General features: G+C 42.6%; 1 non-coding gene across 1 annotated transcript; it reads left to right on the top strand.

Annotated features, from left to right (window-relative positions):
- The first annotated feature begins 2,858 nt into the window (after window positions 1–2,858).
- Window positions 2,859–2,940, top strand: TRNAS-AGA. Its single transcript has one exon. It is a non-coding gene; the product is annotated as a tRNA-Ser (tRNA).
- Window positions 2,941–20,505: the final 17,565 nt, after the last annotated feature.

The raw sequence follows: 20,505 nt of genomic DNA on the forward strand, positions 1-20,505 counted from the left end.
TATTCTCAGTAGGCTGCAAGAAGACATGGCCTGAATGAAACAGGATAAAAAGATGTGAGAACAAGCTGGAGAAAACAAAACAAAATACTAAAAAGACATTCTAGATGAAAAAGGATAAAAATATATAACGAGCATATTTAAAATGAAGCACCATAATTAAAGCCCTACTGGAGAAGAACTGAATTGATGCTGTGAAAAGTGAGTCCATTATGTATAGAATATCCTTATAAAGCTCTTCCATGATTCAAAAGAAAAAGATGAATGAAGGAGAAGAAAAGAAAGAGATATGAAGGACAGTCGGCACAGGGATAACCAGCCATCAGGAAAGCGACCATAGGAAATCAGCTATGATTTAACATTCTATATGCCAGGCACTGTTCCAAGTGCTTTTTGCCTTTCAAATTTTTTTAATTCCTAAAACAACCTAATAAAGTTATTTCTGTATTATAATTCCTGCTTTACAATAAAGGAAGCTGAGGCACAAATAAGTTGAATGGCTTGCCTACGATCATATGGCCACTATGTGGGGAAGCTGGGACTTGAATTTAGTAATTTGGTCACAAACTCTCACTTTTACCTCCATAACACTAGTATCCCAAGTAAAGGCATGAACAATTTCCTGAGTTTAAGAATGCATCTCTCATTCATTGCTGGTGGGAGTACTTTGGAAGACAGTCTGCGGTTTCTCATAAAACTAAACATACTCTTATAATATGATCTAGCAATCTCACTCCTTGGTATTTACCCAAATGAGCTGAAAACTTATGTCCATACAAAAACCTGATTTCCAAAACTTGAAAGCAACCAAAATGTCCTTCAATGGGTGAATGGATAAACAATGGTACATCTGGACAATGGAATATTATTCTGCAATGAAAAGAAATAAACTCTTGAGCTACCAAAACGCCCTAGAGAACATTAAACGCATATTGCTGAGTGAAAGAATTTGAAAGACTTTGTATGATTCCAGCCATAAAACAGTCTGGAAAAGGCAAAACTATGGAGACAGCAAAGATCAATGGTTGCAAGGTATGGGGGGAGGGGAGTAGGGGATGAACAGACAGAAGAAGGGGGTTTTTAAGGGCAGTGAAACTATTTCTGCATGATAATGTAATGTTGGATATATGTCATTATATATTTGTGAAAACCCATAGAATGTACAAGACACAGAGCAAACCCCTAATGTAAACTAGGGGTCCTCAGTTAATTTATCAACATTGGCTCATCAATTGTAACAAAAGTACCACACTAATGCAAGATGTTAATAGGGAAAAGTGGTGGGGGAAGGGGGAAAGTCACAATGTATAGGAACTTTATACTTTCTGCTCAATTTATCTATAAACCTAAAACATTTTTTAAAGTATGTTAATTAAAAAACATGATTGTTAAAGGTGCTCTGGTAAGTTTTCAGAAGGAAATGACGGACATGTAACTAGAAACTGGAAGAAAAGTGACTGTTGCAAAGTGAAAGAAATATGGCCGAACTGTACTCTATAGTTGGGTGGAAAATAGAATTTATAAAAAATGAACTTGAATATTTAGTGATGAAGTTGCCAAGCAAAGTGTAGAAGGTGTAGCCTGATTTCTCCTTGCTGTCTGTAGTAAAAAATAAAAGTTAAAAAATAATTTTTAAAATTTTTTAAAAAGAAATTGAGGAAAGAACTGTTTAGCAAAAGACAAGCAATATTTGATGATTTGGAAATTTTTTAGTCATACCTTATACTAATGAGGCTTTCAATACATACTGAGGATAAGAAAAATGTGCGTGTGTACCTTTATATTAGTTTTAGTGACTGGGTCTGCACATGAAATGTAAGCAACCATAGGAAGCCAATACAGAAGCTCCAAGTATATAAGTAAAATAGTAACTGATCAGCTATCAAGTGCGACACACCAATAAAAAACACTATATACATAGAAGGCATAATTTAGTGAATAAAAACCAAGGTTTACTGAGTTTTTACTGGATACCAAACCCTGAATACTTTACCTGAATTAACTCATTTAATTAACTCAGGGTGCCAAGTACAGAACAGAAAGGGATGAAAATTCATGAAAAATGAATAATATGTGTATGTGTACACCCAGTAAAGAGTATGCGATATGTGTAAATTATGGATAATAACTAGCTCACATCTATCCCTTCAGAGCAAACTCTCCCATTAAACCCTTTCCCGGCTGTTTCTCCCCTCCCCATAAGGCACGTGCTTTCTCCACTCGCCATAGTTTCCCCTTCTCTCAAACTGGCCCCACAAACCGAGCGGTAGACAGAAACCCAGACTCGCGCGCAGAGCTCCGGGGAGCGCCGTCACCCGCAGCCTGGGACTGGGAGATCCGAACCCCGGACGGGGGCAAAGACCACGGGCTCGCCTGCGGAGTGGCTGCCTGGGCCCCAAGTCAGACGGGGGTCTTCCTCCTGGAAGGTGGCCGGGCTCCAGGGGTGGAGGACTTGCCAAGTGTGGACAAGCTCGGCTCCTGAGCGGCTCCGCTGTGCGAGCCCCGCCGCGGGCCTGCCCTCTGCGGGGGAAGCCGGGACCCGGGGACTCGCGGCAGCAGCGCCCTGGCCTCCCCGGGAAGCATCCCGCAGCGCGGCTGCGGCGCAGAACGGCGGGGGGGGGGGGGGGGTCCGGCGCCGGGGCCTCGGGAGTCCGCGCAGCCGCCGCTGGGAGGACCCCGCTGCAGGGCCGCCGTCCCCCGCTGCGGGAGAGGACCGTCGTGCCGCCGGCCGGCCCTCACCGGAGGATTCCCCTATGGTCCACAGACCACGGCGTCCTGCGCCGGCGGCCACCATCGCCCCGCCTGCTGCTCCAGCGACTGCAGTTTCTAGGAGGGACTTTAAAGGGCCGCCCCATCGTCGGGTAGTCGTGGCCGAGTGGTTAAGGCGATGGACTAGAAATCCATTGGGGTCTCCCCGCGCAGGTTCGAATCCTGCCGACTACGGCGTGTTTTTCTCTGGGGCCTGCAAGTCTCCTCGGAGACAGACCTTGGCGCGGCGTCGGGAGCGGGAGGGACTCCCTCCCCCGCGCGCGGGCCTCTTTTCCTCGGGAGACCGTCCTGAAGCTTTAGTGGACTCGGGTCAGGTCGGCCACTCCCCTTCTATTAGTCCCGGCCATCCTAGCACCTCAGACGTGAGGCCGCACCGTGTGCTCTGAGATGGGGGGGCCCGCGCTCGGCCCTGGGACAACAACCTGCAGCAGCAGGGTCTGAGGTCCCCAGCTGGACACGGGTGGCGCCCCCTGGCGCTCAGGCCCGGAATACACAGTGAGCGCGGAGTGGAAAGAATCCAACTAGGAGAATGGCTTCCCTGCAGGGGCGGTGCCAGCTAGACGCCAAGTGGTGGGCCAAAGCGGCCAATCAGAATTACCTCCGGATGTGACGTGTCAGTATGGCTCAAAACTGTGTCAACGGAATCTGATCCGAGGAAACCTCAGACAAACTCAAACGAAGGCGCTTTCTACAAAATATATTGTACTCCTCAAAAATAGCACTTTTAGGAAACACAAGGGAAGAATAAATATTTCAGATTTAAAGAGACATCTTAACACAACACATGACCCGGGATTTTCTTCTGCTGTAAGGCATTATTGGAACAATTGGTGAAATCTGAATAAAGCACATACCTTAAATAATTTTACTTTATCAGTGGTAATTCCTGAATGTATTAATTGTTCTTTGATTATGTAAAAGAATGCCTTTAAAACTTAGCCTCCTACGGTTTCAAAAAAAGTGTATAGGACACTTTTTTATATGACAGAGAAAAAGAAAATACGGTAATATGCTAAATATGCTAAATTTGGGTAATGAAGGGTAATCAGAAATTCTTTATATTCTTGTAACTTCACTGTCAGTCTGAAGTTATTTCAAAATTATTTTAAAATAAAGTTAAAAGAAAAAAGAATAAAACCACAAATAAAGACTATATGCATTCAAATTTAAAAGCATAAATATACAGTTTGCACCACTGATAGGACAGGGGCAATGAGTAAATTACGGAATATGAATTTAGGATTGATGAAGGAATGGGTGCAAAGTGCTAGAGTGAGCAAAGAAATTCATAACACACATGAAAAAGCTAAACAGTACATGCCTAAAACAACATTGTTTAATAATTGACTATCTTTAGAAATGGTCAACAAAACCAAAAGACAACTGACAGAATGGGAGAAGATATTCGCAAATGACATATCAGATAAAGGGTTAGTATCCAATATCTGTAAAGAACTTACCAAACTCAACACCCAAAGAACAAATAATCCAATCAAGAAATGGGCAGAAGACATGAACAGACATTTCTCCAAAGAAGACATACAAACAGCCAACAGACACATGAAAAAATGCTCAATATCATCAACCACTAGGGAAATACAAACCAAAACCACAGTGAGATACCACCTCACACCAGTCAGAATGGCTAAAATTAACAAGTCAAGAGACCACAGTTTTTGGCAAGGATGCAGAGAAAGGGAAACCCTCCTACACTGTTGGTGGGAATGCAAGCTGGTGCAGCCGCTCTGGAACACAGTATGGAGGTTCCTCAAAAAGTTGAAAATAGAGCTACCCTACGACCCAGCAATCGCACTGCTGGGTATTCACCCTAAAGATACAAATGTAGGGATCCGAAGGCGCATGTGCACCCAAATGTTTATAGCAACAATGTCCACAATAGCCAAACTATGGGAAAAACCCATATGTCCATCAACAGATGAATAGATAAGAAAGATGTGGTGTATATATATACAACAGAATACTATGCAGCCATCAAAAAACCTGAAATCTTGCCATTTGCAATGACGTGGATGGACCTACAGGGCATTATGCTAAGTGAAATAAGTCAATCAGAGAAAGACAATTATCATATGATTTCTCTGATATGAGGAATTTGAGAGGTAGAGAGGGGGTTGTGGGGGGGTTGAGAGGTAGAGAGGGGGTTGTGGGTTGAGAGGTAGAGAGGGGGTTGTGAGAGGTAGAGAGGTAGAGAGGGGGTTGTGGGGGGGGTAGGGAGGGAAAAAATGAAATAAGATGGGATCGGGAGGGAGACAAACCATAAGAAACTCTTAATCTCACAAAACAAACTGAGGGTTGCTGCGGGGGAGGGAGTAGGGAGAGGGTGATGGGGTTTATGGACATTGGGGAGGGTATGTGCTATGCTGAGTGCTATGAAGTGTGTAAGTCTGATGATTCACAGACCTGTACTCCTAGGGTTAATAATACATTATATGTTAATAAAAAATGAAACAAAATAAGATCAGGCACTAAAAAAATAACTGACTACCTTTAATATATGAAAAAAAAATGGTGCTAAAATCCACAACAACAATTGTAACATGGAAAGATGTGACCAAATCTGAATCATTCTTTGCTCCCTTATAATGATGAATAAGGTTTGAATTAGATGGACACTCAGTACTGGGACCAACTGCCAAATGGACAAATGTTAAAGTCTACATTTCTGTGAACCATGTTAAACCCAAACAACACTGTTTTTTGAAAGAAGGAACACCCTTCCATTATAAAAGAATAAATATGGGGGTGCCTGGGTCACCCAGTGGGTTAAAGCCTCTGCCTTCGGCTCAGGTCATGATCCTAGGGTCCTGGGATCGAGCCTCGTCAGGCTCTGTGCTCAGTGGGGAGCCTGCTTCCTCCTCTCTCTCTGCCTGCCTCTCTGCCTACTTGTAATCTTTGTCTGTCAAATAAATAAAATCTTTTTTTAAAAAAGAATAAATCTGAAATTTTATTTTAAAATTAATTAGCATTCTGTCATGAATTTTTGGTAGTGAAGTTCAAAAAGTAGTATTAAGGGATGAGTAGGTGGCTCAGTTGGTTAAGTGTCTGCCTTCAACTCAGATCATGATCCCAGGCTCCTCGCACAGTGGGGAGCCTGCTTCTCCCTCTGCTCTGCCTGCCACTCCCCTGGCCTGTGCTTTCTCTGATAATAAATAAATAAGTAGCAGTAGTAGTAGTACTGTACAGCACTGTCAGCCATTAGTTTGTTTCTTTGGTAACTCTACTGCAGAGGAGGGTGCCCCCTTCTTTTCACCTAGCACTGAATTTTCTTTGTCTCTTACTTCTTTTCTTCATAGACAAAATATTTGTTTTTTATGGAGGAAATACAATTCATCATATTTATGGATAGGAACTATGAAGGCACTGGTAAGCAATGAATGCAGGCAGAGCTTAAAGGGATACTATTCTTGAGAGAAAGGAAATGATATGAGGTGCACAAGGGCTTCCCCTTGAGGACATGTTCTATTTTGCAGCATTTTGGAATAGAACAAAGAAGTAGACACACTGGGCTGAGGAGACCCTCGGAGTCCGGGGCTACCAACATCTATGGACCCTGAGGGACCACGCTCCAGTGATGAGGGAACCACAGAGAAGCTCAAACTTCTGTGTATAAACTCTTCTAACATCACTGATTAATTCCTAAATTGCACATATACAAAAAGATATTCCAAAGCTCTGCAGAAAAGTGCAGTCCTAAGACTGATAACACTCTGTAGGGATTCAGCAGCTGCACAGTTGTGGGGAAGCCCTTAAAGCTCACACCTTTCCCAGTTGGAGGGAACTGCATAAGCACTATCGGTTGTCATTTGGGACTTCAGAGGCTAAGCAGTAAGTGACAAACCCTGGTCATAAGAACCACACAAAAGGAGTAACAGCTAGGTCTTTAGAATAAAGAAAAATTAACATAAACCAACTATAACAAAGGTTTAATCTTATATATTTCAGAAAGACTACCAGTAAACCCTGAATGTTTGAAAATAAAGCATCTATATAATCCACGGGTAAAAGAAGAGAATACATTGGAAATTTAAATATTTTTGAGCTGGATAGTAATGAAGTACAATATATTCTCATTTGCCTGATGTAGCTAAAGCTGTTTTTAGAGGGAAACTTTTACATTTAACTGCAAGCACTAGAACAAGAGAAAGGTTGAAAATAAGCAATTTAATTTTTTAACTTAATGGCTCAGGAAGCCCTAAAATGCTGAGAATTTAAATGCAAAAAGTAGAAGCCTCTACAAAAATAAGTGCAAAAATCAATCAATGGAAAGCAAACATACACCAGAGAAAATCAACAAAGTAAACATATTTTAAAAAACAAGAATGCGTTATTAGGAATACCTTTATGTCAGTATATGTGAAGCATTCAATGAAATGGGTACATTTCCTTGAAAAACTCAGTTTACCACAGCCGACACAAAAAGCAATAGGAAGTCTCAATTGTCCTATACCTATTTAAGAAATTCAATCCACAATTTAAAAAGTCACTCATATAAACCTCAAGGCCTAGACAGATTCACTTATGATTTCTCCTATGCAAAGAAAGATAAAATCAATCTTACAGAAACCCTTTCAGAGAATGGAAAAAGAACATCTTTCAACTCATTTTATGAGACCAACATAAAACCTGAAAAGAGACTATGAGAACAAAAAATTACTTGCCAATTATCTCTTATAAACATAAGCTCAAAACCATTAACTAAAGTATTAGCAAATCAAAACAAGCATTTAAAAAAAAATCTAAAACATCATGACCAAATGGGATTTATTCTTGAAAGTCAAGACTGATCTAACATTTTTAAAATTTAATTTACCACATCAATAGAATATAAGAACCAAAATGATCATCTTAGTAGATATGAAAAACCATTTGATAAAATTCAACATCAATTCATGATAAAAACTCAAAAAATGCTGAATAGAGGGGAATTACGTTAGTCTAACTAAAAGCAAAAAAAAAAAAAAATACCTACAATGAACTCAAGTTTGGGACTATGACAAAAATGTCTATATCATTTCTTCTACTCAACATGGTGCTAAAAGTAAAATCTAGCACAATAAAATAAGAATAATTGATATTAATATTGGGAAATAAAGCCTTTGTTATTAGAAGGTAACTTGATTATGAATGTACCAAACTAAGAAGAATCTAAAAACTATTGGAATTCGTTAACTGAATCTAGTTACTTATTATTAGCTACCATTTAGAAGGTTATTGCCTTTGTGGTCAATATATAAAATATCAAATGTATGAGTACATTTTAGCAATAAGCAAGTGAAAAAATAAAATTTTCTAAATTCCATTTCCAATAGCATTACAAACATTACCTAGAAGTAAGTCTGAAAAATGAGTGCAAGAAGAATACATTAAAAAACAAAAAAACATTACTGGGATAAATTAAAGAAGACCTAAAGAATGCTATGCCAGGTTTTACATGGGATGACTCAATAGTGTTAGGTCAGTTCTTCTTAAATTGATCAATAGAGTCAATGAAATCCCAATCAAAATCTCAGAAAGTATTTTTGTAGAAACTAATTCTAAAATATTATATTGGGAAATGCGAAGGAACTTGAAAAGTCAAGTCAATATTGAAGAAGACAAACTAGACTAGAAGATTTATGCTGCCAATTTACAAAATAGGCCTTAGGTAAATTTAGTCAAGCAAGGGTGGTCTTTTTAATAAATGATGATACAACATTTTGATAGAATAAAATAAGCCTTGACTTCCTACTTTACAGTACAATCACATTCTAAACAAAACTATTTCATGACAAACCTAAACCATCATGTGAAAGAAAAATCAACCCAGTTTCTAGGAGAAAAAGTGTAGAATATCTTCATAGGTTTCGGCTAGACAAAGATTTCTCAAACAAAACATAAAGAACCTAAATCATAAAATGAGAGGTTGATGAGCTAGATATTTTAAATGAAGGATGTATTGGTTGCAAAAGACACCATTTAAAAAGGGAAAACACAAGCCATGGAATGGGAGGAGGTATTTGTGGTATATACGTAATATATAAATATATATATATCCATAAAAGGACTAATATTCAGGTATACAAAGAACATCTACAAATCAATAAAAATAGACAACCCAATTTGAAAATGGGCCAAAGACTTGACACTTTATAAAAATGGCCAATAAACCTACGAAAAGATACTCAACATTATTAGTCATGAGAGGAATGCAAATCAAAACCAAAATTAGATAGCACTGCACACCAATCAGAATGGATAAAATGTAAAACTCTGACAATACAAATTGGTGGTAGGAGCATTTTTCACCTGTTAGTAGGAGTATAAATCAGAGGACGCCTGGGTGGCTCAGTCGGTTAAGTGTCTGCCTTCAGCTCAGGTCATGATCCCAGAGACCTGGGATCAAGTTCTGCATCTGGCTTCCTGCTGGGAGGGAAATCTGCTCCTCCCTCTGCCCCTGCTCCTGCTTGTGCTCACTCACTCTCTCTCTCTGTATACATTAGTATAGCCACTTGGAAAAATGTTTCACCATACCTACATAACCCAGATATTACACTACTTGAGTATATAACCAACATAAATAGCATGTCATAACAACTTCATTTGTAATAGTCAAAATCTGAAACCATGTAAGTGTCTGTCTGTGGCAGAATGGAAATGGAGATATACAGTCAGCATAAAGAATAACTACTGATATTAACACAACAACATGGCTAAGTCTCACAGATATAATGTCACTCAAAAAAGACACAGAAGAATACCCACTAATAAGAAGTACAAAACAGCAAAATTAAGTTATGATGATCGAACGCTTGTTTTTGGAGGGAGCACATGCACGGACTGCGATGAGACTAATGAGAGGCTTTCATACTGCTGAAAATATTCTGTATCTTTTTTTTTTTTTTAAGATTTATTTATTTGGGGGCACCTGGGTGGCTCAGTGGGTTAAAGCCTCTGCCTTCGGCTCAGGTCATGATCTTAGGGTCTTGGGATTGAGCCCCACGTCGGGCTCTCTGCTCGGCAGGCAGCCTGCTTCCCTTCCTCTCTCTCTGCCTGCCTCTCTGCTTATTTGTGATCTCTGCCTGTCTAATAAATAAATAAAAAGTCTTTTTAAAAAAAGATTTATTTATTTCACAGACAGAGATCACAAGTAGGCAGCGAGGGAGGCAGAGACGGGGGGAAGCAGGCCGAAGGCAGAGGCTTTAACCCACTGAGCCACCCAGAGAGCCCAAACATATTCCATATCTTGATCATGGTGATTGTCACACAGGTATAAGGGAAAACTGATCAAACTATATTATTCAGATTTGTGCTCTTTATAGTATATAAATTATACTGAAATTTAGAAAATGAGGAAAATTAAGGCAAAATAAGGATGATTTAACTCAAGCAAAAGCAGGGAGAACTCTTCATTAGCAGATGTGCATTACAAGACATAATAAAGGGTATTCTTAAGGCCAAAGAAAAATTTTAAAATCTGAAAATTATACTTAATAGGTGAATAACATGGTAGCTAGTGTTACTATCAGCAGAAGACATGAACAGACATTTCTCCAAAGAAGACATACAAACGGCCAACAGACAACATGAAAAAATGCTCAACATCATCAACCATCAGGCAAATTCAAATCAAAACCACAATGAGATCCCACCTCACACCAGTCAGAATGGCCAATTAACGAATCAGGAAATGACGGATGCTGGCGAGGATGTGGAGAAAGGGGAACCCTCCTACACTGTTGGTGGGAATGCAAGCTGGTGCAGCCACTCGGGGAAACAGCACAGAGGTTCCTCAAAAAATAGAGCTGCCCTACGACCCAGCAATAGAACTACTAGCAATTTATCTGAAAGATACAAATGCAGTGAACTGAAGGGGCACGTGCACCCCAATATTTACAGCAGCAATGTCCACAATAGCCAAACTGTGGAAAGAGCTCAGATACCCATCAACAGATGATTAGATAAAGAAGATATGGTATATATATGGAATATTATGCTGTGGAATACTCTGCAGCCATCAAAAATAAAAACTCGCCATTTGCAACAATGTGGATAGAACTAGAAGCTATTATGCTGAGCAAAATAAGTCAATCAGAGAAAAATAATTATCATATAATCTCAATGGTATGTGAAGTCTGAGAAACAAGTCAAAGGATCATAGGGAAAGAGAGGAAAAGATGAAACCAGAGAGGGAGACACACCACAAGAGACAATCAGAGAAAACAAACTGAGGGTTGCTTGAGGAGAGGGTGGTGGAGGGCTGGGGGAACTGGGTGATGGACGTTGGGGAGAGTGTGTGTTGTGATGAGCACTGGGTATTCCATGAGACGGGTGAATCACAGACCTGTACCCCTGAAACAAATAATATGTGCTAATTAATTGAATTTAAATTAAGAAAAGGGAAATCTTGCCATTTGCAATGATCTGGATGGAACTAGAGGGTATTATGCTAAGTGAAATCAGTCAATCTGAGAACAACAATTATTGTATGATCTCACTCATATGTGCAATTTAAGAAACAGAACAGAAAATTCCACTCATGTGGAATTTAAGAAACATAGGGTAAGAGAGGAAAAAATAAAACAAGATGAAATCAGAGAGGGAAAGAAACCACAAGAGACTCTTAATCACACTGAGGGTTGCTGACGGGGAGAGGGTTGGGGGGATGGGGTAACGGGGGGATGGACATTAAGGAGGGCACGTGATGTACGGAGCACGGGGTGTTACATAATAAGACTGAGGACTCACTGACCTCTACCTCTGGAACTATGTTAATTAACTGAATTTAAATTTTTAAAAAGAGGAAGTAGGTTACTGGCATAAAGACAGATAAAAAGATCAATGGAACAAAGTAGACATATGCTTATACAAAACCAAAGACACACAGCAAAGTGTCCCTGCCATTCAGTGGGGCAAATGACAGATTTTTCACAAAGCAGACACGAGTCGGCGGACGTAATAAGGGAAACTGTGGACATCCAGCTCTTCTGCAAACTATCCCCCAAACTAGTGCCAGAGGTTAAAGGTGTTAAAGGTGGAACTACCCCCTAAAATAATGCCAGATGTGTTAGAGATGGAACTATGAGAGCTAAAACAACAAATGCTACAGAGGTATACAGGAGACGATCTTCATGAGCTTTGGATTAGCAAAGATTTCTAGTTTAACAAGCAGAAAAGGCAAAAACCATAAAAAATTGATAAATTGGACTTATTTAAACTTAAGAACTTCAACACATCCAAAGGCACCATTAGCAGTATGAAAAGGCACAGAGTGGGAGGAGATATTTGTCATACACATATCTGGCTAAAAAATTTATGTCTAGAATATATAAAGAACTCCTTAGGGGCGCCTGGGTGGCTCAGTCAATTAGGTGTCTGCCTTCGGCTCAGGTCATGATCTCAGGGTCCTGGGATGGAGCCCTGCATCGGGCTCTCTGCTCAGCAGGGAGCCTGTTCCCCGCCCCCTCCTCTGCCTGCCTCTCTGCCTGCTTGTGATCTCTGTCTGTCAAATAAATAAAATCTTAAAAAAAAAAAAAAAAAAAGAACTCCTTAAAAGCAATAAGAAAAAAAGACTACAGGCAATCAGTCCAATGGTGGGAATCTGAATAGAATCTCTTGGGCCAACGGCTGAAAAGCTGGTCACTAACAACGAGGGCCCCTTTCAAGGTGTCAGTCACCTTCCCCTCAGTGTGATACTGGCACATTATTTTTAATTCTCGGGGAAGGCAGAACATGTCAGCTTCAATGTCTGCACAGTAACCATCTAGTTCCATCTTCTGAACCCTCCTGTGCTACAGAGGCAAGAAGGTTAAAAATACATTTCCTGAGTTCCCTTGCAACTAGGGTTCTGGGTGTGATTTCTGTTTGCCTCAGAGTTTTCAAGTGGCCCTGTGCTGCCAAGCTCCACCATGGACACGTTGGATGTTCTGCAGACGGATACGAAGTGCGAGGTGTCAGTGGTTTTGCTAATTCATATCTAGGAGGCAGGGCGCAGCCCCCAACATGTGGCTCTCAAAGAGTGGTCCCCAGAGCAGCAGCATTTGGCAACTCGTTTTGAAATTAAATTACTTTCTGACTCTTCTGTGTTTTCTTAGATTCTGTATTTGTCTCTTTGGTACTTACTCATAGAGGGCCAAATTAACCCCAGAGTTTCATGGTTTTTTTTTTTTCTTTTAATGTCTCCTGCCATCCAGAGCCCATTACCTGAACCATCTTCTTTATCTAATGCTCACAAACCAGGCCAATGTGTCTCTGCCCCAAATCAGCCCAGGGCCAGGTACCAGAGAACTAGGGAGAGCCCTGACACCCCGAAAGCTCACTTGGATGATTCAGTTTGGCCCATCCTAAACTGTTTACCCTGACCTGCCTTGCCTTTCCTCTGGAAATCCCAACAAAGACTATGGCTCATGCTTTCCCCTTCCTCTTTTCTGCTTCCTGATCAACACTGGTGCTTCCCACCGTGGGTTGTTTCTAGTTTTCAGGAGGACTGTTTCTAAGAGAACTCAAAACTATTTCTGGGGGAACTGTGAGTAACATTAAATTCTTCTTTCTGTGTTGACCTCTCCTCTCTTGAGTGACCCCTCATCACTCAATCACCTCGGGGCACAAAATCAATGACTGACTTGCTTTCTGTCATGACAAATCACATTCATGCCACATTTTGAGAACCACTGCCCTAGAAAGAACACTCGTATTCAAGAAGCCTCCAGATGCCTGAAATCAACCATTCCAGTGGCAGCATCTTCATTTCTTACTTTCTTCTTTAAAGATTTATGTATTTATTTGAGAAAGAGTGTGCACAAGTGGAGGGAGGGGCAGAGGGAGAGGAGACACAGACTCCCCGCTGAGTGGGGAGCCTAATGAAGGTGGGGCTCCATCTCTGGACACTGAGATCATGACCCCAGCCTGATTTCAGGACCCTGAGATCAGAACCCTAGCCAAGACCAAGAAACCAACAGTTGGATGCTTAACTGACTGAGCCACCTAGGCACCCCAATCTCCTACTTTCTTGATGGTAGGGAAAATAGCAGCCACTCTGGGGAGACCATTCCCTCAAGGTTGGATGAGAGCTGCCACCTGCCTCCATTCCTCTGTTCCAAAAACTTTGTAAGTTTCTGTATTATTTTTAAATCCCCTTTTGCTTAAAATAGCTTGAGAGGTTCTGTTAAGTAAATTCTTATTGACAGATAATATAGTATCAATGCAGAAAAGTCGATAAACTGTAACTTCACAGCCCAAGAAATTTTGCACTCCAGAACAAGAAACCACCATTCTCGGCCTCTCCAGCAGGTCCCGTCAGTCATAACTACCTTCAACAATCACCTTTGATTCCTAATACCATAAATTTGTTTTGTCTATTTTGAACTACATATAAATAGAATCATGAGGTATGCATGTCTTTAAGTGTGGTATCACTTTAATACGAGGTGAGATTTTCCAGTTTGTGTACTGTTGAAATTCACTTATTTTCAGTGCTCTATCCACGTTTTGTTATAAAAACCGATTACTTACCCTTTCTCTTGTTAATGGACTTTGATTGTTTCCAGTTTGGGACTAAAATGGCTAGAATGATTTTGTTTCCTGCAGCTGAACTCCAATTCACTTCTGTCTGCATCTATTGTCCCATGCCCCCCCCTTTTTTTCCAGTCCAGACATGTTAATGAGGAGAAAAATAAAAAAGGTGAAACTGTCAATGATCTCTGTTACTTCAGTCTAAGTAAAAAAAATAATAATCAGTTCAACAAATTCAGTATATATTAATTGCAGCCATGTTTTCTCCCCCTGTGGTTTTTGAAAGCATGAAATGTTTCTTTTCTGTTATTTCTTAGGCATTCAACTTCCTTCAAGCTAGAGTTCCAAAGGAATTTACTTAAAATGCTGTAGGCTTGTTACAAACGTGAAGACCGTAGACAACAGGTTTGAGCAATGGGAACTTGATGAAGGCACAAGCGCCCACAGCGACCACCTGTGCGGACCCGCCCATCCGGTGACCCGCTTAGAAATTCCCAGAAGCCCCAGCTGACCAATGGGCTACTTACAACCGGGGACGTTTCCACGAGGGAAAATTCCATATATCCCCATACCTCCTCACTTTCCCATTTTTAAAATTTAACTTATTTAAGAGAGCGAGCGAGAGAGCAAGCGCACACGAGGGGGGTTGGGGGCAGGGGGCAGAGAGAATCCCAAGCAGCCTCCACGCTCAGCTCGGAGCCCCCTTTCCATCTCAAGACCCTGAGATCATGACCTGAGCTGAGATCAAGAGTCCAGTGAGCTTAACTGAGACAGCCAGGCACTCCTCACTGGTGCACCGTGAATTACGAGCCCCCACCGCCTCCTTGCAGCCAGTCTCCGCGCCCCCCACTCCCCCGCCATGTTGTTATCAGTAAATTTCTATTCTCCTTGTTGGCCTCAGGTGAATCCTTTCCCCGCTTGCCCCGCCACCGACTTCCACCTGATCGTCCCCCCACATCTGGGGGCCCCCACCCCATCCGACCGACACCACACAGACCCAACAGAAGAGTCACGATATAACTTACTCTGGCAACATCTCTATCCCAACTTCTGTTCTACTTTAAGTTGCACTCAGTCCTCAGCTCGAGAGCAAAGGCTGTTGGAACAATAAACTGCTCCAACACGGAGTCCGGCTCCTTTACCCCAAACTCGGCTTAATACTCCCCTCGGGCCAGACTCCCCTCCATTAAACTGGGGGTACCTTAGAGTTGATTTCATGTCAGTAGGCGACGGCTCGCCCTTCATTTCCCTCCCACCCCCTTCACCCTGCTCTACACCTCTTTCCCCCACCTCCTATTTATCTTTGCCTCAAAAACTGACATTTATTCAAAGAAAACAAAGACAAAAAATGAGGCGTAGCAATATGCAGGGGAGGGGGGGCGTCCCCCTGTCCCGGACGCAAAGCGGCGGAAGCGGTGCCCCACCTGGTGCCCGTCCGGAGCCCCCACCCCCACCCCCGGCCCTTCCGGAGCCCGCCCGGAGCCCCTCCGCCCCCCCCCCAGCGCCGGAAGCCCCCTGGGGCCCGCCCGGAGCCCCCGGAGCCCGCCCGGGCCGCCCCCACCCGGAAACCCGGCCGGAGTCACCCCCGGTCCCCTTACAGAGCCCGCCGCGCGCGGGGTCAGCCAGGAAGGGGTGTTGGCGCCGAAGGAGACCTCAGGGCCCTGGGGCCGCCGGGGAATTGTGCTCGGAAGGCGGCGCGCGGGGCCCGCCCCAGAACGCACAGGGGAGGCCTGAACTCACCTGGGACTGCTGGTGGCGTCGGTGCTCTCGTGTGCCGGGGGTGCCGGGGGTCGGCGCTCTCCCCCCACAGTGACGGGCGCGGCGCGGGCCGGGAGCTCCGGCAGCGGGTGCGCAACGCGCGGAGCAGCGCGGGAGCGCGTGCGCGGCTCCTACCTGCGGGTGGTCGTGGCGGAGCGATTAAGGCCACTGGCTCGAGATCCCCTGGGGGCTCCGCGCGCAGGTTCAAGTCCTGCTGACTGCGGCACGTGTTTTTCTCCGACAGCCCTGAGGCTGCCCCGGGGGGAGCTCGCTGGCCGCTCCCGCCACGGCAGGGGCACGCAGGGGACCGAGGGCTCTGCTCCGTCCCTCACTTGTAACTTTGCTGCCCCCAATCGCCTGTCCTGCGGTGTGTTGTTTGTTTGTTTAACAGTTACCCTCATGGGCCAAAAACGAAACACGAAACTAAAGAAGAAAGCCCAGCAACCCAGTTTTTCTTCGAGCGAAACGCGGGGCTCGGCGATGCCGCCTCTCCGCTGCCCTTGAAAGCCCACCCGGATTTTCTTCCCCACGCGCGCCCTGTGGCGAGCACACGGCTGTCACTTGAAACGTCAGCTCCGTGAGCCCCCAGGTGGGGCTGGGTGTGCAGGAGTCCCCGCCGAGGTGCGGGGCTTACCTCCAGCCACAGAGCCACCCCGCGGTCCGGCCACACCGCCGGGACACCGCGCGGCCTCGCGGCCCCCGGGGCGCGCACGTCCCTTCCCGGGGGGCCTAGTGGCGCTTCCGTGCAATCTCGTGGCTCCGACAAACCGTGCTTGTTCTCCCAGTCATATATTCCCTTTCTTCTTCCTTGACCTTATTTTCTTTCCAGACAATCAAATGTAACGAAAAAGAAGCGAAAAGCATAAATCATGATGAGCACTACGAAAGCAGAATCGTGGTCTGACCATGTAGAGCCGTGGCGCACACCACGTGCGTCGACTGACCACAGTCAGCTTCTCCAGTATCAACAATCAACATCGCGCACCTCCCAGGGATGGTCTGCGACGGTACTGCCTCATTTGTGTGGTCTTCTGCTAAAAGCCCATAATCTGAATTTGACTCTCAGGAAACAGACAAATTCAAGTTTGGGGTGCATTCTCCAAAATACGTGACCAACTTGTTTTTTAAATGGCAAAGAAGCAGTGGCGCCTGGGTGGCTCAGTCAGTTGGGCGTCTGTCTTTGGTTCAGGCCATGATCTCAGGGTCCCCGGACTGAGACCCCCACCCCCACCCCCGCTTCTCCGTCATCCCCTGCCAGTGCTCTCTCCCTGTCAAGTAGGTTAACAAACAAGCAAACAAAAAATAAATGTAACAGGAGACAAAGAGTGGGGAGCTCTTCCAGATTCAAGGACTAAAGAGACAGGACAACTGGATGCAATCTACTATTCCTGAGATAAAATTGCTGTACAATTAGCAAAACATTAACAAGATCTGTAGATTAAGTAAGAATTTTAATCCTGATTTCATAATTGCTCTGTGGTTAGGAAAGAGAAGGTCCTGTTTCCAGAAAACACTGAAGTAATAAGGCTAAAGGGACATCTTGTCTGAAACTCACTTTCAATACCTAAGTAAAAAAATTATATGGATGTAAATCTCGATATAGCCATTGAAAAATTAAGGCACATGTCATAAATTGTCAACATTTGGTGAATACAGGTGAAGGCTTTATGAAACTTCTTTGTACTATTCCTGCAACTTCTCCATAAATTAGAAATTACGTCAAAATAAAAAGTTGAAAGAAGAAAAACCAATAGATCAATTAATTTAAAAACACTCACTGAGATAAAAACCCAAGCACAATTTGAACATTAGATGTAACATAGGTGTTGAGGACATTATTAAACATGAATTTATACCTGATGAAAGAATAGTATGCAGAATTCTATAGTAAGCAAAGAAACTGATACACATTACTTTTAATAATGACTGATATTCAGGATAAAGGCACAAGAAAGAAGTATCACACAGCAGTTTCTTGCATGACTGAAGGGTGAATATGATCAAATCATTCTGGGGTCCCATGATTTTGTATCAGGAAAAAAAATGAGAAGTGCATTGAATGAGTGTTACATCAGCTTTTTTTTTTTTTTTTCTTTTCCCCTAAGATTTTATTTCTTTATTTAAGAGCCAGAGCGAGAGCTTGAGCAGAGGGAGGGGCGGAAGGAGAAGCAGGCTCACTGCTGAGCTGGGAGCCTGCCAAGGGACTCCATCCTGGGATCATGACCTGAGCTGAAAGCAGACACCTAACCGACTGAGCCACCCAGGTGCCCCAACATCAGCCTTTCAATGAATTCACCATCCAAGTTCATAATCAAGAAACACCATTCTAGGACAAAAATAAACCCGAAATTTTAATCAACCCTTTAATTTGAACTTTCATTATTAAAATTATGTTATTTAAATGTTAGTGGGTAAAATGTGAATGAATGTTCTTCTGCAGCAGGGGTATTCATTCAATTATTTCTTCAATCCCTCTGGTTCACATTTGAAGTAACATGAAGATCCCACTTTCAGCTAAGATTAAACATTATTTGTTTCTGTTTCTTCCTTTCATTATAGACCATATAAAAAATACATATGTATAAAATAAGTGGAAATTAAAATTCAAATATTTCATTTGCTGCCAAGCCTTAAACATCTAGGAATAAATCTAACAAAAGATGTGCAAGAATCTGCATTAAAAACCACAAAATATTGCTGGTGGAAATTAAATGGAGGGGAAAACTATGTTTATTTTTTGAAAGACTCAATTTTTTTTAAAGACTCAATTTTATCAAGATGGCAACTATTTCCAAATTGATCGATAGATTCAATAAAATCCTTATCATCCTCCAAATATGTATCTTATGGAAATTAACTCACTGTCTCATACATATGAAAATGTATAGCAACTTAAAAAAACAAGAAGCTATTAAAAAAGATAGCAAAATTCGAAGACTGGTACAAGATAGATATATCAAGATATATGTAGTTACTTACAAATCTATAGTAATTAAGACAGTATATTGATTATTACATATTAAATACCAAAACATTATCTTGATATCTATAACAACTTGGCCAGGTTGAACTATATTCCCCGGAATTCCCTTTTTTAGATGTTTCTGACTGGACGGTCCCCAAGAGACATTCTTGGAGGGGGGAAAAGTCAAGTGGCAGCTCATTCCAATTCCTCTGCTGACTGACCTCCTCAGGACGTGGCACTTGGCCTTGCCACTGCCCCACGTTCCCCTGGATCCTCCTTCGGCCTCCTCTTTCCCAGATAAATGTGTGTGTTTAGCTCTAAATGAAAGGCCCTGGCTTCTGGAGGACATGTGCCCCGAAGTGACACAGATTTCAGTCCATCCTGTGGGGCTCCCCTTCATGCCTATGGGTTCCCGCTTGCTCTAATCTTCCCCACTTTACGTCTTTCTTCCCTTCCGGATCACACTGCCCCATGGAGTCTGAGCCACGACGCGTCAGCATGTATACGTAGACTACTTAGCCAACTTCAATAAATCTCTCAAATATGTATATGAATATATATACGTATATATGTGAGTGTATGTAACCATCCCCGCGGTTCTGCTTCTGTCCTGGAACGCTGACTGCAATTCCTCGTTCATGGACTTGTTCCAAGTGTTAATTCTCACGGGGTTGACCAGGAATAAAAGTAGCTGCAGAAATGTCTGTATTCAAGAAGACGGTCACGGAAGAAAAGGATGAATAAAAAGGAAAGGATGATGTCCCACCAAGATTTAAAGTCAGTTTGGTGGCGGGGGCTGGGGGGTACCTGGGTGGCTCAGTCCGTTGGGCCACGACTCTTGGTTTCGGCTCAGCTCATGGTCTTGGGGTCATGGGGTGGAGCCCTGCATGGGGCTCTGTGCTCAGCATGGAGTCTGCTTGAGATTCTCTCTCTCCTTCTCCCTCTATCCCTCCTGCCACTCTCTCTAAAATAAATAAATAAATCTTTAAAAATAAATGAAGTCAGATTGGTGGATTTTAAATGACCAGTGCAGAAGGATTTGTTTTTCACCACAGTGAAACAACTGGGACCAGACTTACTCTTCCACCTTAAACTAAAAAACTGAATAAAGTATACCAGAGTCGTGCTCTTCAGACAGTAGACATCCTCAGACAGTGACTAACTCTGATACCTGGGAGAAGGAAAACAAATGAGAAAAGAATCAAGCCACCTTAATGTCTGAAAACAGATCAAGAGGGACATTTCATAATGATACAGGAGTGAATAAGTCAAAAGGACATAATAATCCTACCTATGAATGCACTTAATCACAGAGTTTCAAAATACATGTAGCAAAATCTGATAAACTGAGAAGAGAAATAGAAAAATTATTCAAATACAGTTGGAGATTTTAACACTTCTCTTTCAGTAACTGATAGAACAACTAGTCAGTAAAATCAGTAAGAATATACAAGATTTAAACAACATTATCAACGAACTTGACCTAGTTAATATTTATACAACACTCT

The sequence above is a fragment of the Lontra canadensis genome, unplaced genomic scaffold (genome assembly GCF_010015895.1).
Source record: "Lontra canadensis isolate GAN:19392208 unplaced genomic scaffold, GSC_riverotter_1.0 scaffold21, whole genome shotgun sequence".
NCBI classification, from domain to species: domain Eukaryota; kingdom Metazoa; phylum Chordata; class Mammalia; order Carnivora; family Mustelidae; genus Lontra; species Lontra canadensis.